Below are 21,062 nucleotides of genomic sequence, written 5' to 3'. Positions count from 1 at the left end.
AAATGAAAATCTCATGCTTAGAATATTTTCGGCCTTCTTTCAACTCTGTCCAAATACGCTCTGCAGCTAGGCCATAACTCCCCTTTTCCACCAAGGATTTCCTTCAAAACAAATGCAATCAAAATTTGACTGTGCCAGCAGTGCTCCCAGACCCCCCGACCCAGCACCGCAAATCTAGAACACCCCCAAAGAAACCCCCAAAAACCTGCAATACTGGTATATTCAAAACATGGCAAATTGCGCTGTTCACAAAAAACACAAAAAACAAACAGCAATTGGTTTCAACAGAGACAGACAGCCATTGCTTTCCACTGCATTCCATATTCTCATTATTCATTACCTGTTCTACTTTTTGTCCGCATCTTCTTCGGAAAGTGAGGGCCCTCAGGGCAGCCTCTCCTGTCAATTTCAGAAGTAAGTCTGTCAACAATCATTAAGCATGTAGTCGTCAGTCAGTAATTTCAGTCCCACTTGAGGGGACTCGTCTACGAAGACAAAGTTTATTTATTCTCCATAATCCATCCGTCTGCCTTGAGGGAAATGGATAGGGGGAGTCTGGAGGAGGAGGATAGAGGAGCATGATTGAGTTGTGAACTTGTGAACATCAGGAATGCAGACTGCGGCACCTTCAAATCAATAAGGAAAATAAGATGAAGACAGTGCTGATGATGGACTTGTTGTGATTAGGTGATTAGTGTTTTGTTGTGGTAAAAGTTGCAAAACAAAGAAAGACACACAGGAATAAAAGTGAATAAGGACGAAAAAAAAAGGAAGTAATTTTCAGGCCTCGGTGTCAGGGAAGTAGAGCTTGTCCTCAAAGTCTATGAATTGAGACGGGAGTAGGTCAGGTGACAGAGAAGAACTTCCGTCGGCGTCAGCTAAGTCGGTGTCCTCTTCTTCCTGGGTGCATTCACGTATTTTGTAATCGGGTGGTATGAAGTGCTGATTCATCTTGATTATTGTTAACCTCTCCACATTTTTGGGCGAGAGGCGGGTCCTTTTTGAAGTTACAATGGCACCAGCAGCACTGAAAACCCGTTCAGAAGACACGCTTGCGAGAGGGCAAGACAAATAATTTAGAGCCAGGTTGGTGATCAGCCGCCATCCAGACCTTTTCCTATACCAATACACCAATGGGTTCTCATTAAGACAGACCTCTGTTGGGTCATCCAGATAGGCCTGCACCACCGATTCAAGGTTCTCCAGGGTTGCTCCACTTTGCGTAAAATCTGTGGCCTTTGCAGCAGTGGACCGAGCAAACCCATGCTGAGTTAGCCAATCCGCTTCCGACAATATTTTTTTTGGGCCTGGTACAGGTGAGGATGATGATGACACGGTTGCTGGTGTCGTTAACGGCTGTGAGGGAAAGTGCCTCCCTTCGGCCACGGAAGTTGACGCCGGATGTCCTGCTGATTCAGTTGTACTTGTGCTGTCTCCTTTTTCGAATCGAGTGGCTGACACAGCAAGCCAATGTTTGTACTTTGAAACATCTGCTTCATCAAAAGGAATGAATGCTTTGCTGGCCGCTGCCTTTTTGTACAGTGGATCCAGAATAGTGGCACAAATGTAATGTTGTTCTGTATGTATGTTTTGAAGCCTTTCATTGTGAAGTAGGCGCCTTAATAACTTCTCCGCCAAATCATATGCTTGTTGCTTTTCAGTATGATCTCTGAACATTGAAGACACCTCCTTCAGTTGGTGCTCTAGCATGACCAACAATGGGATAGCTTTGCCCAAAGAACAGTCCTCCCTGCTGACTTCACGCGTGAAGACCTCAAAAGGACGAAGCATGTCTGTCAGGCTTGCAATTAGCTTCCATTCCTCCAACTCTAGCCTCATTTCTTTCTGAGTAGGACCCAGTTTATAGACATACTCATTTATTACCCCCCACTGTTCAGACAGACGCTCAAGCATGTAAAAGGTTGAGTTCCAACGTGTTGCCACCTCCTGGATTAGTCCTTTGACTGGCAGTTTACGTTCATGTTGAATGCTCCTCAGCTGCTTCCGGGCCTTAAAAGAATTCTTCGGCAGATGGTCAGTAATTTGATGACTGGGTCTTCTTTTTTCAAGAATTCTTGCACCACGATGTTAATACTGTGCGCCAAACACGGCACTCTGAAATATTCACCATCAGTCATGGCCCTAACTGTATTACTGCCATTATCCGTGGAAACATAACCAACTATGTGGTTTCTTGGATGCAGCCATTCTTTGACCTTCCTGTTAAACTCCTCCAAAAGGTTAGCTGCAGTGTGAGATTTCTCCATGGCAAACATGCCTACTGTTGCATGTTTGCGAGTAGCTTGAAAAACTTTCTCCGTGTCAACACCTGCTTGTTTTAACTGTTGTGCGACCCCTGCAAAAGAGACCTAGTGTGCAGTGATGCACATGTAATCAAGGGCTTGGCAACTGGTCCACATGTCTGTTGTCATGTGGATAGTGTGAACAGCACTATTCAGAATAGCTGCGCCAATCACCTCCAGCACATCTTGATGTAGTGCTGCAACAGCAACCCTGGCAAAATAGGACAGGCTAGGAACCTTCCATTTAGGGTTGACTGTTGCCACAAATTGAAGAAAACCCACCCCTTCCACGAAAGAGAAAGGGAGAAGGTCCAGCGCTAGCATTTTAGCCAGCTTTGCGTGATACAGACGTACCGTTGGGTGGTTGCGTTCAAATGGCGTATCCGACCAAAATATGCTGCTAATGGTGGGCTGGACCGTTTTACGTGATGATGATGATGCAGACTTCACACCAGTTAGGCTCATTGATTTAGTTTTTTGCATTGGTGTCTGTCCCAGACTCTTAATGTGCCTCATACATGTTGCAGGAGTAGAGGGTGTGGGCGCTACCACTGCACTGCTGCTGCCAGGGGTACTGGGAGTATCAGAAAAAGTATCGGTCGGTTCTTGACTTCCCCCCTGCACGATCAGCCCCTTGTCATCATCAAATGCAATATCAATGTCTACATTTGGATTTGTACTTTTGGCTTCCCGGATCTTCCTTAGGTGCGCCTCCCACTGGATAATGTGGTGTTTTTTTAGATGACCTCTCTGGCCTCCGGTGCCATAGTTGGTACCAAGCTTACCCCGACTAACTGCTTGTCTACAAATCTAACAAATGACCATGTTTTTCACCTTTTGGCTAACAGTAAAGAAGATTCCTAATGAGGTGTGTGGTTGAACAAAAGGAAGGAATTCTCCTTTTGTTAAAAACCCCTCACTCACCACCTAGTGGTGACATGCTTCATCATCGGGGTCCACCCTAATGACCTAGCGCCATCAGGGTGTGCTACAACACCTGATTACAGTGGAGCAGGTTGTGAGTGAAGGTGCATGAACAAAAAGGTGTGTTAAAAATTGTCCTGGTTTAACTTGGGAGAAATAAAACTTTATTTTCAAGCAACTGGACAATGTTAAAAACAATGGCGAGATAATGTGAGGGTAATTATGAGCCCGTGTATCTCTATGTGTATCTGGGCTACATGTTTCAACCGTGAAGGTAATATTTAACCAGGTTTTCTTCAGGACCAAAATCCAGGGAAGTGGACGGTCTGCGCCCCCTAAAAGACGCACCCAATCCTACCCCCTGGAACCAAAAGGCAAAAATATGCCTATGGTGTCAGCTTGTACCGCAATGGGTAGGCATAGAAAAAACAGATCAAAATACCTGTGAGGAAGGAAAGACAAACGTCAAAATATAAACTTATACATGCCTGTTACGTTGTGCAGTGTCTCAATATTGTGCCTGCATGCTGTCACTCCCATTAGGATAGTATATTGGCCCGGCGTCGCGATAATGAGGGCGCGATGGCTTGTTGGGTGTGCCTGTTCTCAGTGAGAGATCGTGCTTGTACATGGCCGTGGATGGGCGATTGATATTACCACACCATGCATGATTATCAATTGTGTGTGCTGGGTGGTAGCTCTATTTCTTATAAACTCACGCGCTTCTCATAAATTTAAGTGGCGTGATCATACCTCGCATTCTGAATTGTGAGGGCGAGGCTGTATGAATAGATAGTGCATGAGCTGCCATACCTTACTTACATCACATAAATAGACTTACTGACATTTATACATGTAGGACAAACACACATATAGTTGTTAATGTGAGTCTTACTCTCATTGGGGTATTTATAGACATCGTAGGGCAGGGGAAGGATTTCCTCTGTATGAAACGTATTCTGAAACGAAATGGATGTTCCGTTTTGTAAATAACGTTTTTGGGAAGACCGGCTCGAGTTCAAAGCCGCTTTGCCGTAGCAGGTAATGGCACCGCAGAGCGGAGTTAATTAAAGGTGCCCGTAATGGTCCTGTGGCTTTGGGCTGGTCTAATGGGCTGTCTACTTACAGTTTTGATGTGAGGCTCCTGGCCGATAACCTACTTCTGTCCGCTGCCCTGCTACAATGGGCCGGGCGCTCGGGGACTCAAATGAAGGATTACGGCTTCCGTGTTGGGCGGGGCTACGCTCCGGTCACGTGGGGCGTAGCCATGGAAGCCAAGGGGCTTACATCGGCTATGGTGGCCGTAGAGGTTCACGATAGGCTCCTCATGAATGGGGTTCGATCCTGGGTTTGGAATATAGGGCGAGGCGCTAAATTAATTGCAAGGTCCCAAACTGAATATTCAGTATGAAGTATTAAAGTCATGCACCAATTGGTGCTGTGGCATGCTCAAAAGTGGGTTTAAAATGCCCTATCAGGTACAATGATAGTCGGCATTACAGTGGGGGCCCTAACTCAGGTCCGGGATTAATAGAAAAGGTCAAAGCACCAAAGGCAGGGGTAAATGGGCATTCCATGGCTGCCTGTGATTGCTGGAGGTGGTGTTCAATCACCGGGTGCATTATACAGACACCACATTGAGGAGTATTGTCATTGATATGGGTGAAAACTGCCCACTAGGCCATTATTGCGTGAAACCATCTAAAGTTGGAGCGGGGGTTCCTGTAGGACTGGTAACTCATTGGGTGGGTCACCCTATGGGGTGAACCATTTTCACGATAATGTTTAAAGGTACATGGCTGGGATGGTATAGTTTATTTAAGTACCCCTTGGCTCCCATGGCTACGCCCCACGTGACCGGAGCAAAGCCCCGCCCAACACGGAAGCCGTAATCCTTCATTTGAGTCCCCGAGCGCCCGGCCCATTGTAGCAGGGCAGCGGACAGAAGTAGGTTATCGGCCAGGAGCCTCACATCAAAACTGTAAGTAGACAGCCCATTAGACTAGCCCAAAGCCACAGGACCATTACGGGCACCTTTAATTAACTCTGCTCTGCGGTGCCATTACCTGCTACGGCAAAGCGGCTTTGAACTCGAGCCGGTCTTCCCAAAAACGTTATTTACAAAACGGAACATCCATTTCGTTTCAGAATACGTTTCATACAGAGGAAATCCTTCCCCTGCCCTACGATGTCTATAAATACCCCAATGAGAGTAAGACTCTCATTAACAACTATATGTGTGTTTGTCCTACATGTATAAATGTCAGTAAGTCTATTTATGTGATGTAAGTAAGGTATGGCAGCTCATGCACTATCTATTGATACAGCCTCGCCCTCACAATTCAGAATGCGAGGTATGATCACGCCACTTAAATTTATGAGAAGCGCGTGAGTTTATAAGAAATAGAGCTACCACCCAGCACGCACAATTGATAAGCATGCATGGTGTGGTAATATCAATCGCCCATCCACGGCCATGTACAAGCACGATCTCTCACTGAGAACAGGCACACCCAACAAGCCATCGCGCCCTCATTTTCGCGACGCCGGGCCAATATACTATCCTAATGGGAGTGACGGCATGCAGGCACAATATTGAGACACTGCACAACGTAACAGGCATGTATAAGTTTACACCCAGCTGGTGTTTCCATACTCGGAGGTGTCGGAAGAGGCCTTTGCGACTTTTAAGGGATGCCTCCGAGATGTGGCCAGATGGATGAACGCCAATAAACTTAAACTGAATACTGAGAAGACCGAGGTTATCTTCTTTGGCAAGGGGTTGCCCCCCCCTGCAGAACTTTGGTGGCCGGTGGAAATGGGAACACCTCCGTCACCGAGCCAGAGCGCGAAAAATTTGGGAGTCCGATGGGATAGCAATCTCTCCTTCGCTTCCCATATTCAGCAGGTTGCTGGTTGCTGTCTCACCAAGTTGAGAAATCTACGCAAGATCTTGAGACTACTACCAGTAGAGTGCCGTAAAATGGTGGTCCATGCTACAATAACATCGAGGCTGGACTACGCAAACGGACTCTATCTCGGCCTCCCACGGTATCTAATCCAGCGCCTTCAGACGGTACAGAATGCGGCTGCGAGACTGCTGAGGTGCATTCCTTTCAAACACTCTGTCTCTCCGCATCTACGGGCAATGCACTGGCTCCCAGTGGCCAGCCGGGTCAAGTTCAAAACCCTGACGTTGGCCTTTAGGTCCCTGTTTGGCACTTGCCCTAACTACCTGAAAGTTAGACTCCCCAGGTATCACCAGTCTCGGTCCCTCCGCTCCAACGGGCAGGTGAAGATTGTGATCCCACGAGTGCGAAGGGCACGGCTGGGCGGAAGAACGTTCTCGGCCAATGTGGCGGGGCTATGGAACTCTCTTCCTTCCGCTCTCCAACAGGCCCCCTCAGAAGCCTGTTTTAAACGACTGCTGAAAACCTGGCTTTTCACTCCACAACGTTAAGCATGCCACATGACTTCTACGGCCGTTCTGTTCTTATAGCGCCGGGATACCTCCTTGTGAGGCAACTGTTCGCGCTCTATAAAACTCTTTATTATTATTATTATTATTATTTTGACGTTTGTCTTTCCTTCCTCTAAGGTATTTTGATCTGTTTTTTCTATGCCTACCCATTGCGGTACAAGCTGACACCATAGGCATATTTTTGCCTTTTGGTTCCAGGGGGTAGGATTGGGTGCGTCTTTTAAGGGGCGCAGACCGTCCACTTCCCTGGATTTTGGTCCTGAAGAATACCTGGTTAAATATTACCCTCACGGTTGAAACATGTAGACCAGATACACATAGAGATACACGGGCTCATAATTACCCTCACATTATCTCGCCATTGTTTTTAACATTGTCCAGTTGCTTGAAAATAAAGTTTTATTTCTCCCAAGTTAAAACAGAACAATTTTTAACACACCTTTTTGTTCATGCACCTTCACTCACAACCTGCTCCACTGTAATCAGGTGTTGTAGCACACCCTGATGGCGCTAGGTCATTAGGGTGGACCCCGATGATGAAGCATGTCACCACTAGGTGGTGAGTGAGGGGTTTTTAACAAAAGGAGAATTCCTTCCTTTTGTTCAACCACACACCCCATTAGGAATCTCTGATTACACATGGTGGTACTCCTCCTTTTGTTTCTATTGATAATTACCCAGGGGTACAGGAGTACTCCCCGTTCACTGAATGTGAACAGAATCCCTTGCTCTCTCCCTTGTTAGTTCATAACAGTAAAGAAGTCCCAAACTGGAGACTGGAGATGTCTGCTGGTGGTGGCGGTGCTACTTTGACTTTCAATGCCAGATGAAGTGGAGGATGGGCGTGTCTGAATTTGTTTCTGTGGTTGACTTACAGCACCACTACTTGAGGTAATGGAGGTCGCGCTGGATGGAGGTCCCTGCTGGCCCTTCTGACGAGAAAATATGGAAGCTGTAGGTCGTTTTGGTGTTGTAGTTAACTGCGTTGGTGGTGGTACCAGTGCCACGCCACCCACATCCTGCTCAGCAGCCTTTCGGGATAGGGTGAAAATGTTTGTCTGCTGCATGCCCGCTGTGGCTGGAGTGACGTCTGTGATGACTGGGTCATCGTCAGACTGTTCATCAGCAGCAGAAGACACCACTTCTTGTTCGTTGTCATCACCCATAAGTCGAAGCCTTGCGGGAACCTTCCTTTTAGGCTTAGCTACCTTTGTCGGCTCAGGGCGTGCCTCACTCTCAGACTGTATTTGTGGGTTCCAATCAGGATCAAGGTCATCAGAATGAAGGGGGCTTGAAGAAGAACTTGTAGTAGTAGTAGCCCTCCTTGACCTTTTTCTTGCTGGGGATGTGGAAGACAATGGATCAACATCAGGAGGAGTGGCTTCCTCGCATGATACCTCCTCTTCAATCTTGATTTGCTGATGTGCCCCTACTTCTGGAGGAACAAGCATTGTGGGCAGTTGTGTCGCTCCATGCGCCTCTAGTTGCGCCTCTCGATATGTCTCTCGATGAGCCTCTCCATGCGCCTCTCGATGCACCTCTCCTTGCGCCTCTACTTGCGCCTCTACTTGCGCCTCTGCTTGCGCATGTACTTGCGCCTCTCCTTGCGCATGTACTTGCGCCTCTCCTTGCCCATGTACTTGCGCTTGTACTAGTTGCACCTGTGGTTGTCGTTGCGGCTGTGGTTGTTGAACACTCGTCAGCTGAGTTACACCCGGCGTTGATTGGATGGTACTTTCTTGTGATGAGCCAACATCACTGGTCGATGGTGATTGAACAACCAAAGTGGCTGCCGCAGCAGCACTTATGGTCTTGGACCTAACTTGGCGTGGTGGCACTGAGCCATATGAAGCGGAGGTGCTGCTTCCAGCTTGGTCCCCGGCGGACACCGCTGCTGCTTCAGGCGTGGGTTTTTTTTCTCCCAAAAAAGGTGTCGGTTGACACACCAGTCTCCTTGGTAGGTGGTGCCACTTGCTTCTTCTGATCCTTCTTACTGGCAGTGGCACTGGCAACTTTTTTCGCTGAGGCGCTACGGCCACCTTTCTTTGGGGCCATCTTCTTCAGATGTCAGAAGAGCAGGCCGCAGTTGCACGAGTTGCAGAGTTGTCTTGTCTGTGGCCACACGTGACGTCACGTGATGTTGTGCTGCACACACCGCTGCAGGACTTCTTCCTGGCACTGGTGGTTCTCTTGAGCACCTAAAAGCAATGGAAGCCAGAGAAACATCAGTTAAACACCCCAAAAAGACAAAAAACACACAAAAATCACCACAATCCAATGCCATCCATGCCCTCAATGATGTTTAAATTCAAGAGGCCCCACACAAAGCCTTGCTACATGCACCATTCACTACCCCTAGGAATAATGGGTGAAAGCAGGGCAGACTGGGTGCAGGCCTATGGCTCAGAGCACACTGCCTGGCTTCAAAATGGGCCCTTGACCCCCAGCTACATGGCCAGGCCCTGCCTGGACCAGGGCTCAAAATGACCCCCACCCACATGGCCAGGCCCCAACACCACCCCAAAAAGTCGAAAAACACACAAAAATCACCACAATCCAATGCCATCCATGCCCTCAATGATGTTTAAATTCAAGAGGCCCACACAAAGCCTTGCTACATGCACCACTCACTACCCCTGGGCATAATGGGTGAAAGCAGGGCAGAAGGGTACAGGCCTATGGCTCAGAGCACACTGCCTGGCTTCAAAATGGGCCCTTGACCCCCCCCCCCACATGGCCATGCCCTGCCTGGACCAGGCCTCAATATGGCCCCCACCCACATGGCCAGGCCCCAACAATACCCCAAAAAGTAAAAAAACAAACAAAAATCACCACAATCCAATGCCATCCATGCCCTCAATGATGTTTAAATTCAAGACACCCCACAGAAAGACTTGGCCCATGCACCACTCACTACCACTGGGCCTAATGGATGAAAGCAAGGCAACCTGGGTGCAGGCCTGAGCACACTGCCTGGCTTCAAAATGGCCCCTTGACCCCCACCACACGGCCCGGCCCTGCCTGGACCAGGCCTCTAAATGGTCCCCACCCACATGGCCAGGCCCCAACACCACCCCAAAAGTCAAAAAACAACCAAAAATCACCAAAATCCAATGCCATCCATGCCCTCAATGATGTTTAAATTCAAGAGGCCCCACACAAAGCCTTGCTACATGCACCACTCACTACCCCTGGGCATAATGGGTGAAAGCAGGGCAGAAGGGTACAGGACTATGGCTCAGAGCACACTGCCTGGCTTCAAAATGGGCCCTTGACCCCCACCCCCACATGGCCAGGCCCTGCCTGGACCAGGCCTCAAAATGGCCCCCACCCACATGTCCAGGCCCCAACAATACCCCAAAAAGTCAAAAAACAAACAAAAATCACCACAATCCAATGCCATCCATGCCCTCAATGATGTTTACATTCAAGACACCCCACAGAAAGACTTGTCCCATGCACCACTCACTACCACTGGGCCTAATGGATGAAAGCAAGGCAACCTGGGTGCAGGCCTGAGCACACTGCCTGGCTTCAAAATGGCCCCTTGACCCCCACCACACGGCCCAGCCCGGCCCTGCCTAGACCAGGCCTCAAAATGGTCCCCACCCACATGGCCAGGCCCCAACACCACCCCAAACGTCAAAAAACACACAAAAATCACCAAAATCCAATGCCATCCATGCCCTCAATGATGTTTAAATTCGAGAGGCCCCACAGAAAGCCTTGCTACATGCACCACTCACTACCCCTGGGCATAATGGGTGAAAGCGTGGTAGACTGGGTGCAGGCCTATGGCTCAGAGCACACTGCCTGGCTTCAAAATGGGCTCTTGACCCCCAGCTACATGGCCAGGTCCTGCCTGGACCAGGCCTCCAAATGATCCCCACCCACATGGCCAGGCCCCAACACCACCCCAAAAAGTCGAAAAACACACAAATCACCACAATCCAATGCCATACATGCCCTCAATGATGTTTAACTTCAAGACACCCCACAGAAAGACTTGGCCCATGCACCACTCACTACCACTGGGCCTAATGGATGAAAGCAAGGCAACCTGGGTGCAGGCCTGAGCACACTGCCTGGCTTCAAAATGGCCCCTTGACCCCCACCACATGGCCAGGCCCTGCCTGGACCAGGCCTCAAAATGGCCCCCACCCACATGGCCAGGCCCCAACACCACCCCAAAAAGTCGAAAAACACACAAAAGTCACCCCAATCCAATGCCATCCATGCCCTCAATGATGTTTAAATTCAAGACACCCCACAGAAAGACCATGCACCACTCAGTCATTACCACTGGGCCTACTGGCTAGTGTGGCTTTACAGGCACCCCAAAATAAAAAATAAAAATCCACATATAGTGAGCTAAAATTCAATGACATAAATGAGATTTAAGTTCAACAAAACCCACAGAAACACTTGTATCATGCACCCATGACAAGCCTTGGGCCTACTGGATACTGTGGCTAACCACAATATATATTTTTTAAAGTTGAAAAAGCTTTAAAATTGTAGTTGCAGCAACTGCAATGCCCCAAACAAACAACACCAACTTACTTGTAAAATCTCAAATCCAAACGTAAAGTCCAAAAAGTCCTCAAATACAAATATCCAGAAGCAGCCACAAAAAGTAATCCTTCCAGCTCCAGATCCAAATGAAAAGTGACCAAGAGATGGACAAATCCCTGGGAGGAGCCTGCTGGACAGGAACAGGAAGTTGGAGACTCTGGGGCACTTCCTTCCTCCCACCCCCCCAAAAATGGACTCCTTCCACAAAATAGTGCAGCCAAATCTCAATCTGAGGAGTTATTCTGATCAAAATCATGATTTTCAGAAGGTTTATGCTGCCTGTGGTGGATTTCTTGTGCAGAATTGCAATTTTTGTAATTTCGGGAAAGCGAGCTGTTCAAATCTCCCGCCGGATGTCAGCTGCGCGCCGCATCTACGTGTTCGGCATTGTTTACTCCCGCGATGCGTGATCGCGGACCCTTATGACGTACTCGCGTTGTCAAACTCTCGCTGTGCAAGATGGCAAACCGCGATGACGTAATTGCGGTCGAAAAACTCACGCGCGATCACGCAGCAAGATCCAAAATGGCGCAGCACACGCAAACCGAGAGAAAAACAACTCGGCGGACTCAGAATCACGGTAAGTCAATGCCGCACGCGCGATATTGTATTTTTCAAGCGCGAGCAAGCAAAATAATTCGCAACTTGCGAAGTTGTTGGTTTTTGGGCAAATTTGCACGATTCGCAGACCGCGAAATTGTAAAAAATCCACAAATTCGCCCGCGAAATGGATTTTACGCCCATGCTTACTTTCAAGTCGGACACCGACATCTACAGACAGAAGTAAGTGTACATTTAACACAAAACACCTTCAGAATGAAAACAAATATATCAAGTACTTAAATCATATCTTTACATTATTTTAAGCACTTCAAAAGTCAGCCCCAAGTCGACTACAAATGTTCCGGAATCTATATTTCCATTTAAAAGTAAGTGAATATCAAACTACATTTTTTAATTACAAAAAGAGCCCAAAACAAAACTGAAAATATGATAAATGTTTAAATGTTTAAATACTACACAGATTGAAGAAAAACACCAACAACAATTACAAATCGAAGTAATCAATCAATTGGCAAATCAGCTGTAAGTAAACATTATAATTTTTTTTTAAAAACATTATAAATTTCCAAAATAAAATGGTAAGTAATAGTCCGGTAAAGAGGGCAACATTTTAAAGCAAAATCCACCAGGTGTTTGCCTCAGGGAATGTTCTGGACAGTGGTGGCGGGCACATTTGGTATTCTAACACCACCAGGTTTTTGCCGCAGGGAAAATACTGGTCAGTGGTAGAGGGGTAAAATAACTATTCTAACTCCACCAAGTGATTGACTAATGGAAGGTGGTGAACAGTGTGGGGGGGGGGGCAACATTGCTATTCTAACTCCGCCAAGTGATTGCTTCAGGGAAGGTGCTGGACAGTGGGGGGGGGGGGGCAAAATTGCTATTCTAACTCTGCCAAGTGAAAGTCTCAGGGAAGGTGCTGGACAGTGGTAGGGGCCTAAAGTACTATTCTAACTCCACCAAGTGATTCACTCAGGGAAGGTGCTGGACAGTGGTAGGGAGCAAAATTACTATTCTAACTCTGCCAAGTGATTGCCTCAGGGAATGTCCTGGACAGTGGTGGGAGGCAAATTTGGTATTCGAACTCCAACAGGTATTTGCCGCAGGGAAAGTTCTGGTCAGGGGTAGAGGGGTAAAATAACTATTCTAACTCCACCAGGTGATTGACTCATGCAAGGTGGTGGACAGTGGTTGGGGGCAACATTGGTATTCTAACTCCGCCAAGTGATTGCCTCAGGGAAGGTGCTGGACAATGGTGGGGGCAAACATGCTATTCTAACTCCGCCAAGTGAAAGCCTCAGGGAAGGTGCTGGACAGTGGTGGGGGCCTAAATTACTATTCTAACTCCATTAAGTGATTGACTCAGGGAAGGTGCTGGACAGTGGTGGGGGCAAAACTACTATTCTAACTCTGCCAGGTGATTGCCTCATGGAAGGTGCTGGACAGTGGTGGGGGCAAAATTGCTATTCTAACTCCACCAAGTGATTGACTCAGGGAAGGTGCTAGACAGTGGTAGGGAGCAAAATTACTATTCTAACACCGCCAACTGATTGCCTCAGTTAATGTGCTGGACAGTGGTGTTGGGATAAATTAATATTCAAACTCTGCCAAGTGATTGCCTCAGGGAAGGTGATGGACAGAGGCGGGGGGCTACATTGCTATTCCAACTCTGCCAAGTGATTGCCTCAGGGAAGGTGCTGGACAGTGGTAGGGGCTAAATGGCTACATTTCTATTCTAACTCCACCAAGAGATTGCCTCAGGGAAGTTGCTGGACAGTGGTGGGGGTTAAATCAATATTCTAACTCCACCAAGTGATTGATTCAGAGATGATACTGGACAGTGTTGGGGAATAAATTACTATTCTAACTCCACCAAGTGATTGACTCAGGGAAGGTGCTAAACAGCGGTGGGGGCCATAATTACTATTCTAACTCCACCATGGGATTGCATCAGGGAAGGAGCTGGGCAGTGGTGGGGGGAAAAATTACTATTATAACTTCGCCAAGTGATTGGCTCAGGAAAGGTGCTGGACTGAGGTTAGAGAAAACATGAATCAAATGAAAAATCCACCTCCAATGAACCCTGTGGCTCAATTTTGAGGCAGGTATCCCAAAACATTCCTATGCATGTAGCAAGTTGTACGCCCACACTCCCAAACTTACACAGGATTATACAGTGTAAAAAACAGGCATGTAACCTCCTACATGTAACACCCCAGACATACTCTGATATTAACATTCCTCCTAAACTAATTGTGACTGCTATTAATGAAATCTTTCTTTTGCATGATAACAAAAACCTTTCAGAAAAGAATACTAATATTTAGCACAACCCATAACCTCGTGAAATTAAAGACTAGTGAAATTTGGATGATGAATGGCACTTTTAAATCTACACCCCATCCACTCACCCAAATATACACTATTCACACCTGCATTAATAACACAGTAGTACCTTTAGTGTAAAGTTTACTCCCTGATAAGTAAACCTCAACATATACTGATTTTCTATCAGTAGTAAAAGCTAAACTAGTCCATGCGGCAGAGCCATTAGATCCTTTTGTATCTGTTGATTCAGGTTACGATGGGTTCTGCGCTTGGATCTCTAAGGCGCTTGATGCGCTTATTCCTCTGACCGCCTGTAAGATCAGTTCTAGGGACTCCAGTCCATGGTACGATGGCGCCCTTCGTGTACTCAAGGGTAATTGTAGGCGAGAAGAGAGGGCTTGGCGGAAGGCGTATGATATGGGGAAAAAAGCTATCTATCTCGCCTCCGTCAAACTTTACCATCGGGCTGTTTGCCGAGCTCGGGCTACTTACTATACTGCCGAGGTTGGCAATAGCTCCAATCCCTCTAAAACCATCTTTAAACTGATGAAGGATCTACTAGCTAAACGCCCCGGTGCCCCGACGACTGGTTCTACCGCTCACTGTGAGGCCCTTGCTGTGTTCTTTCAGGACAAGGTCCAAAACATCTATATGACCTTTCCATCTACAGGGCCCCCAGTGGGGTCCCCGACCAACATCTATGGAGATGTCGCTTTGCGCACGCTGCCCCCGTTGACATCTGAAGGGTTTGACATCTTGGCGAAGCAGGTTAAATCTGGGTCCCCCGCCGACCCGCTCAGCTCGACTCTTTTTAGAGACCAGTCGTTCGTGGGACGGGCCGTGGTGCACTCCTTGATTAACATCTCGTTGGAGTCTGGCACGGTTCCCCTTAGCTGGAAGCGGGCGGTGGTTTCTCCTATCTTAAAGAAACCCTCACTGGACCCGGATAAGCCCGAGAATTATCGGCCTATCTCTTTGCTCCCTTGGCCTACCAAAGTCCTAGAGGCCCATGTCAACAAAGTTCTGTCGGCCCACCTTATCCAGGCTAACATATTGGACCCCACCCAGAACGGCTTCCGTCCTGGCCACAGTACGGAGACCGCCCTTCTCTCCATGGCGGAACATCTTCGTACAGTGATGGATGCGGGGCAGACAGCGGCGCTCGTGTTACTAGACCTGAGCGCCGCGTTTGATACTGTGTCCCATCCCATCCTGTTACATCGCCTGGAGGAGATTGGGCTGGGTGGCACTGCCCTCCAGTGGTTTCGCTCCTTCCTGGACGATCGTTTCTTTAGCGTTGCTTTGCCACCGTTCCAGTCCCAATTCCATCCTCTGAGACAGGGAGTCCCGCAAGGCTCCTCGCTGAGCCCCACGCTGTTCAATCTGTACGTGAGACCGCTGGCTGAAGTCGTCAAGCAATGGGACATGACTATGGTCTCATATGCGGACGACACTCAGCTAGCGGTTACGATCAGCGGGGATGCGGACCGGGACGCCCCTAGGTTTCAGAGTGGTCTTAGGGCGGTGGCAAGCTGGATGAAGAACAACTGTCTCCAGCTCAACGCAAAGAAAACAGAGATCATGATCGTTGGTAGGAGGGCGGAACTTTGGGGGGACAAGTGGTGGCCCGCTGAACTGGGGCCGGTCCCCCGCCCGGTCACTGAACTAAAGAATTTGGGAGTATGGATGGACCCCGCTCTCAGCTATGTGGGCCATTCGAAGAAAATCGCGGCCTTCTGTTTTGGTATCTTGCGGTCGCTGCGTCCCATTCTGAAGTTCTTTGACCGTGGTACCAGGCAGCTGATAGTCCAGGCCACTGTGCTATCTCGCCTGGACTATGCAAGCTCTCTCCTGGTAGGGACCAATGTGGCAGAGACTATTCGCCTCCAACGGGTGCAGAACGCCGCGGCGAGAGCCATTGTTGGCTTACCTCGAACGAGTTCCGTCTCTGGCACTCTGAGATCGCTGCACTGGCTGCCCATCAAGTCACGCATTCAGTTTAAAGTGCTTTGTCTGGTGTTTAAGATCTTGAGGGGAGGAGGTCCCCAAATTCTTGAAGATCTTTTGTCTTGGTACGTCCCTACCCGTTCTTTGAGATCGGGGGGCCAAGCTCTCGCCGTGATCCCCCGATACAGGTTGTGTCGGGTTGGTGGCCGGTCCTTCCGGGTCAAGGCAGCTGAGCTTTGGAACTCCCTCCCAGTTGAACTGAGGTTAATAGACAATCTGTTAGCGTTCCGTAAAGCTCTGAAAACTTTTCTTTTTTAAACTGCCCCTCTGCTTTTATTTGTTGTGTTTTTGGTATTGGTCGCACATTTGCCTGCCATGCGCCAGGACGCCCCTTAGCTGGGGCAGCTGTGCGCAATACAAATGTGCGTAACATAACATAACATAACATAAACCCTTGAACAAAAATCCTAGAAAAGTGTTATTTGACTTTGAATTGCCCATGATCAACACCATCACCAAAATGTATCAAGAAACCCGAATTCATAGATGGGTTTTTTCACTTTTCACAGGCATATTGGAGAAAAATGTTAAAAAACATCCTTAGTTGAGGATTACATATCAGACAGTAACCTCCAATTCGGGTAAAAAAAAAACTAACAGCCCTTTGCTTAGTTCCTCCAGACTGTGTATATGAATACTACACATCTATTCCTGAATCTGAATATTTTACTACAAACAATGAAAAATTTGCACCCTTCTAAATTATTTTGAGGACACATGGATTGGCCATCTAAGCAAGTCAGGTCGCAGGAGGAAGCAATGATTATATGTGGAGTGGTGGAGCTGCCACACAACCTGCTTAGAGGGAGGAGCAAAAACAAACAATGCCATAGTGGGATGACATAACACCTTCAACAAATCTATTGGAAAACCTCTCCCAAACTTGTATAATTTTGGGGAAATTTTGAAGAAGGAACAAAGTTTCTAAGAAATGAGAATAGCACAATCGTTGACTGGTAGTCTAAACCCACACATTTCAAAAAGAACAAAATAAATGTCTGAGCAACTACTGGGTCAAATTGAACAACTACTGTTGTTGGTGGCTTCTGACTACCTAGACAATATTGCACTCATCCTACATTTCTAATCTACAATCTACACTAACCCCTATTCAACCTTACTTGCCTGTTTTAAAAATCTTTTTTACGAATTCAATTGGCATTTTTCAAAAATAAATTTTAAATTTAAAATAAAAGTAGGGTTCCCTACCTTACGTTGTCTTCTTTCTTCGGGTCTAGGACTTAGGTAAAATCCCACATTTTCACCAAGAGTCTTGTACAGTCCGTAAATCCAGAGATAGTAATACAAAAACCATGTTGAAACCCAAAACCCGGGTAAAACTATCGAAAAAAGACCATAGTTTGGCATAGCCACATTGTACAGCTAAATTAGTGCTGCAAACAATACTTTTCCACCTAATAAAAATGCATCCCAAAAAGCAAATCCTGAATGAATAACGTTTTGGGCAAAATTCTCAACAAGTAATCCATCAATGCAATCCTTTATCCACAGTAATTGACCATATCACAAAAGTCCATTCAGAAAATCTTCTAAAAGTTTACTCCCTGATAAGTAAACCTCAACATATACTGATTTTCTATCAGTAGTAAAAGCTAAACTAGTCCATGCGGCAGAGCCATTAGATCCTTTTGTATCTGTTGATTCAGGTTACGATGGGTTCTGCGCTTGGATCTCTAAGGCGCTTGATGCGCTTATTCCTCTGACCGCCTGTAAGATCAGTTCTAGGGACTCCAGTCCATGGTACGATGGCGCCCTTCGTGTACTCAAGGGTAATTGTAGGCGAGAAGAGAGGGCTTGGCGGAAGGCGTATGATATGGGGAAAAAAGCTATCTATCTCGCCTCCGTCAAACTTTACCATCGGGCTGTTTGCCGAGCTCGGGCTACTTACTATACTGCCGAGGTTGGCAATAGCTCCAATCCCTCTAAAACCATCTTTAAACTGATGAAGGATCTACTAGCTAAACGCCCCGGTGCCCCGACGACTGGTTCTACCGCTCACTGTGAGGCCCTTGCTGTGTTCTTTCAGGACAAGGTCCAAAACATCTATATGACCTTTCCATCTACAGGGCCCCCAGTGGGGTCCCCGACCAACATCTATGGAGATGTCGCTTTGCGCACGCTGCCCCCGTTGACATCTGAAGGGTTTGACATCTTGGCGAAGCAGGTTAAATCTGGGTCCCCCGCCGACCCGCTCAGCTCGACTCTTTTTAGAGACCAGTCGTTCGTGGGACGGGCCGTGGTGCACTCCTTGATTAACATCTCGTTGGAGTCTGGCACGGTTCCCCTTAGCTGGAAGCGGGCGGTGATTTCTCCTATCTTAAAGAAACCCTCACTGGACCCGGATAAGCCCGAGAATTATCGGCCTATCTCTTTGCTCCCTTGGCCTACCAAAGTCCTAGAGGCCCATGTCAACAAAGTTCTGTCGGCCCACCTTATCCAGGCTAACATATTGGACCCCACCCAGAACGGCTTCCGTCCTGGCCACAGTACGGAGACCGCCCTTCTCTCCATGGCGGAACATCTTCGTACAGTGATGGATGCGGGGCAGACAGCGGCGCTCGTGTTACTAGACCTGAGCGCCGCGTTTGATACTGTGTCCCATCCCATCCTGTTACATCGCCTGGAGGAGATTGGGCTGGGTGGCACTGCCCTCCAGTGGTTTCGCTCCTTCCTGGACGATCGTTTCTTTAGCGTTGCTTTGCCACCGTTCCAGTCCCAATTCCATCCTCTGAGACAGGGAGTCCCGCAAGGCTCCTCGCTGAGCCCCACGCTGTTCAATCTGTACGTGAGACCGCTGGCTGAAGTCGTCAAGCAATGGGACATGACTATGGTCTCATATGCGGACGACACTCAGCTAGCGGTTACGATCAGCGGGGATGCGGACCGGGACGCCCCTAGGTTTCAGAGTGGTCTTAGGGCGGTGGCAAGCTGGATGAAGAACAACTGTCTCCAGCTCAACGCAAAGAAAACAGAGATCATGATCGTTGGTAGGAGGGCGGAACTTTGGGGGGACAAGTGGTGGCCCGCTGAACTGGGGCCGGTCCCCCGCCCGGTCACTGAACTAAAGAATTTGGGAGTATGGATGGACCCCGCTCTCAGCTATGTGGGCCATTCGAAGAAAATCGCGGCCTGCTGTTTTGGTATCTTGCGGTCGCTGCGTCCCATTCTGAAGTTCTTTGACCGTGGTACCAGGCAGCTGATAGTCCAGGCCACTGTGCTATCTCGCCTGGACTATGCAAGCTCTCTCCTGGTAGGGACCAATGTGGCAGAGACTATTCGCCTCCAACGGGTGCAGAACGCCGCGGCGAGAGCCATTGTTGGCTTACCTCGAACGAGTTCCGTCTCTGGCACTCTGAGATCGCTGCACTGGCTGCCCATCAAGTCACGCATTCAGTTTAAAGTGCTTTGTCTGGTGTTTAAGATCTTGAGGGGAGGAGGTCCCCAAATTCTTGAAGATCTTTTGTCTTGGTACGTCCCTACCCGTTCTTTGAGATCGGGGGGCCAAGCTCTCGCCGTGATCCCCCGATACAGGTTGTGTCGGGTTGGTGGCCGGTCCTTCCGGGTCAAGGCAGCTGAGCTTTGGAACTCCCTCCCAGTTGAACTGAGGTTAATAGACAATCTGTTAGCGTTCCGTAAAGCTCTGAAAACTTTTCTTTTTTAAACTGCCCCTCTGCTTTTATTTGTTGTGTTTTTGGTATTGGTCGCACATTTGCCTGCCATGCGCCAGGACGCCCCTTAGCTGGGGCAGCTGTGCGCAATACAAATGTGCGTAACATAACATAACATAACATAAACCCTTGAACAAAAATCCTAGAAAAGTGTTATTTGACTTTGAATTGCCCATGATCAACACCATCACCAAAATGTATCAAGAAACCCGAATTCATAGATGGGTTTTTTCACTTTTCACAGGCATATTGGAGAAAAATGTTAAAAAACATCCTTAGTTGAGGATTACATATCAGACAGTAACCTCCAATTCGGGTAAAAAAAAAACTAACAGCCCTTTGCTTAGTTCCTCCAGACTGTGTATATGAATACTACACATCTATTCCTGAATCTGAATATTTTACTACAAACAATGAAAAATTTGCACCCTTCTAAATTATTTTGAGGACACATGGATTGGCCATCTAAGCAAGTCAGGTCGCAGGAGGAAGCAATGATTATATGTGGAGTGGTGGAGCTGCCACACAACCTGCTTAGAGGGAGGAGCAAAAACAAACAATGCCATAGTGGGATGACATAACTCCTTCAACAAATCTATTGGAAAACCTCTCCCAAACTTGTATAATTTTGGGGAAATTTTGAAGAAGGAACAAAGTTTCTAAGAAATGAGAATAGCACAATCGTTGACTGGTAGTCTAAACCCACACATTTCAAAAAGAACAAAATAAATGTCTGAGCAACTACTGGGTCAAATTGAACAACTACTGTTGTTGGTGGCTTCTGACTACCTAGACAATATTGCACTCATCCTACATTTCTAATCTACAATCTACACTAACCCCTATTCAACCTTACTTGCCTGTTTTAAAAATCTTTTTTACGAATTCAATTGGCATTTTTCAAAAATAAATTTTAAATTTAAAATAAAAGTAGGGTTCCCTACCTTACGTTGTCTTCTTTCTTCGGGTCTAGGACTTAGGTAAAATCCCACATTTTCACCAAGAGTCTTGTACAGTCCGTAAATCCAGAGATAGTAATACAAAAACCATGTTGAAACCCAAAACCCGGGTAAAACTATCGAAAAAAGACCATAGTTTGGCATAGCCACATTGTACAGCTAAATTAGTGCTGCAAACAATACTTTTCCACCTAATAAAAATGCATCCCAAAAAGCAAATCCTGAATGAATA

The sequence above is a fragment of the Lissotriton helveticus genome, chromosome 4_1 (genome assembly GCF_964261635.1).
Source record: "Lissotriton helveticus chromosome 4_1, aLisHel1.1, whole genome shotgun sequence".
Lineage (NCBI taxonomy): Eukaryota > Metazoa > Chordata > Amphibia > Caudata > Salamandridae > Lissotriton > Lissotriton helveticus.
The sequence above is the reverse complement of the archived record's forward strand: the minus strand, read 5'-3'. Positions refer to the sequence as shown.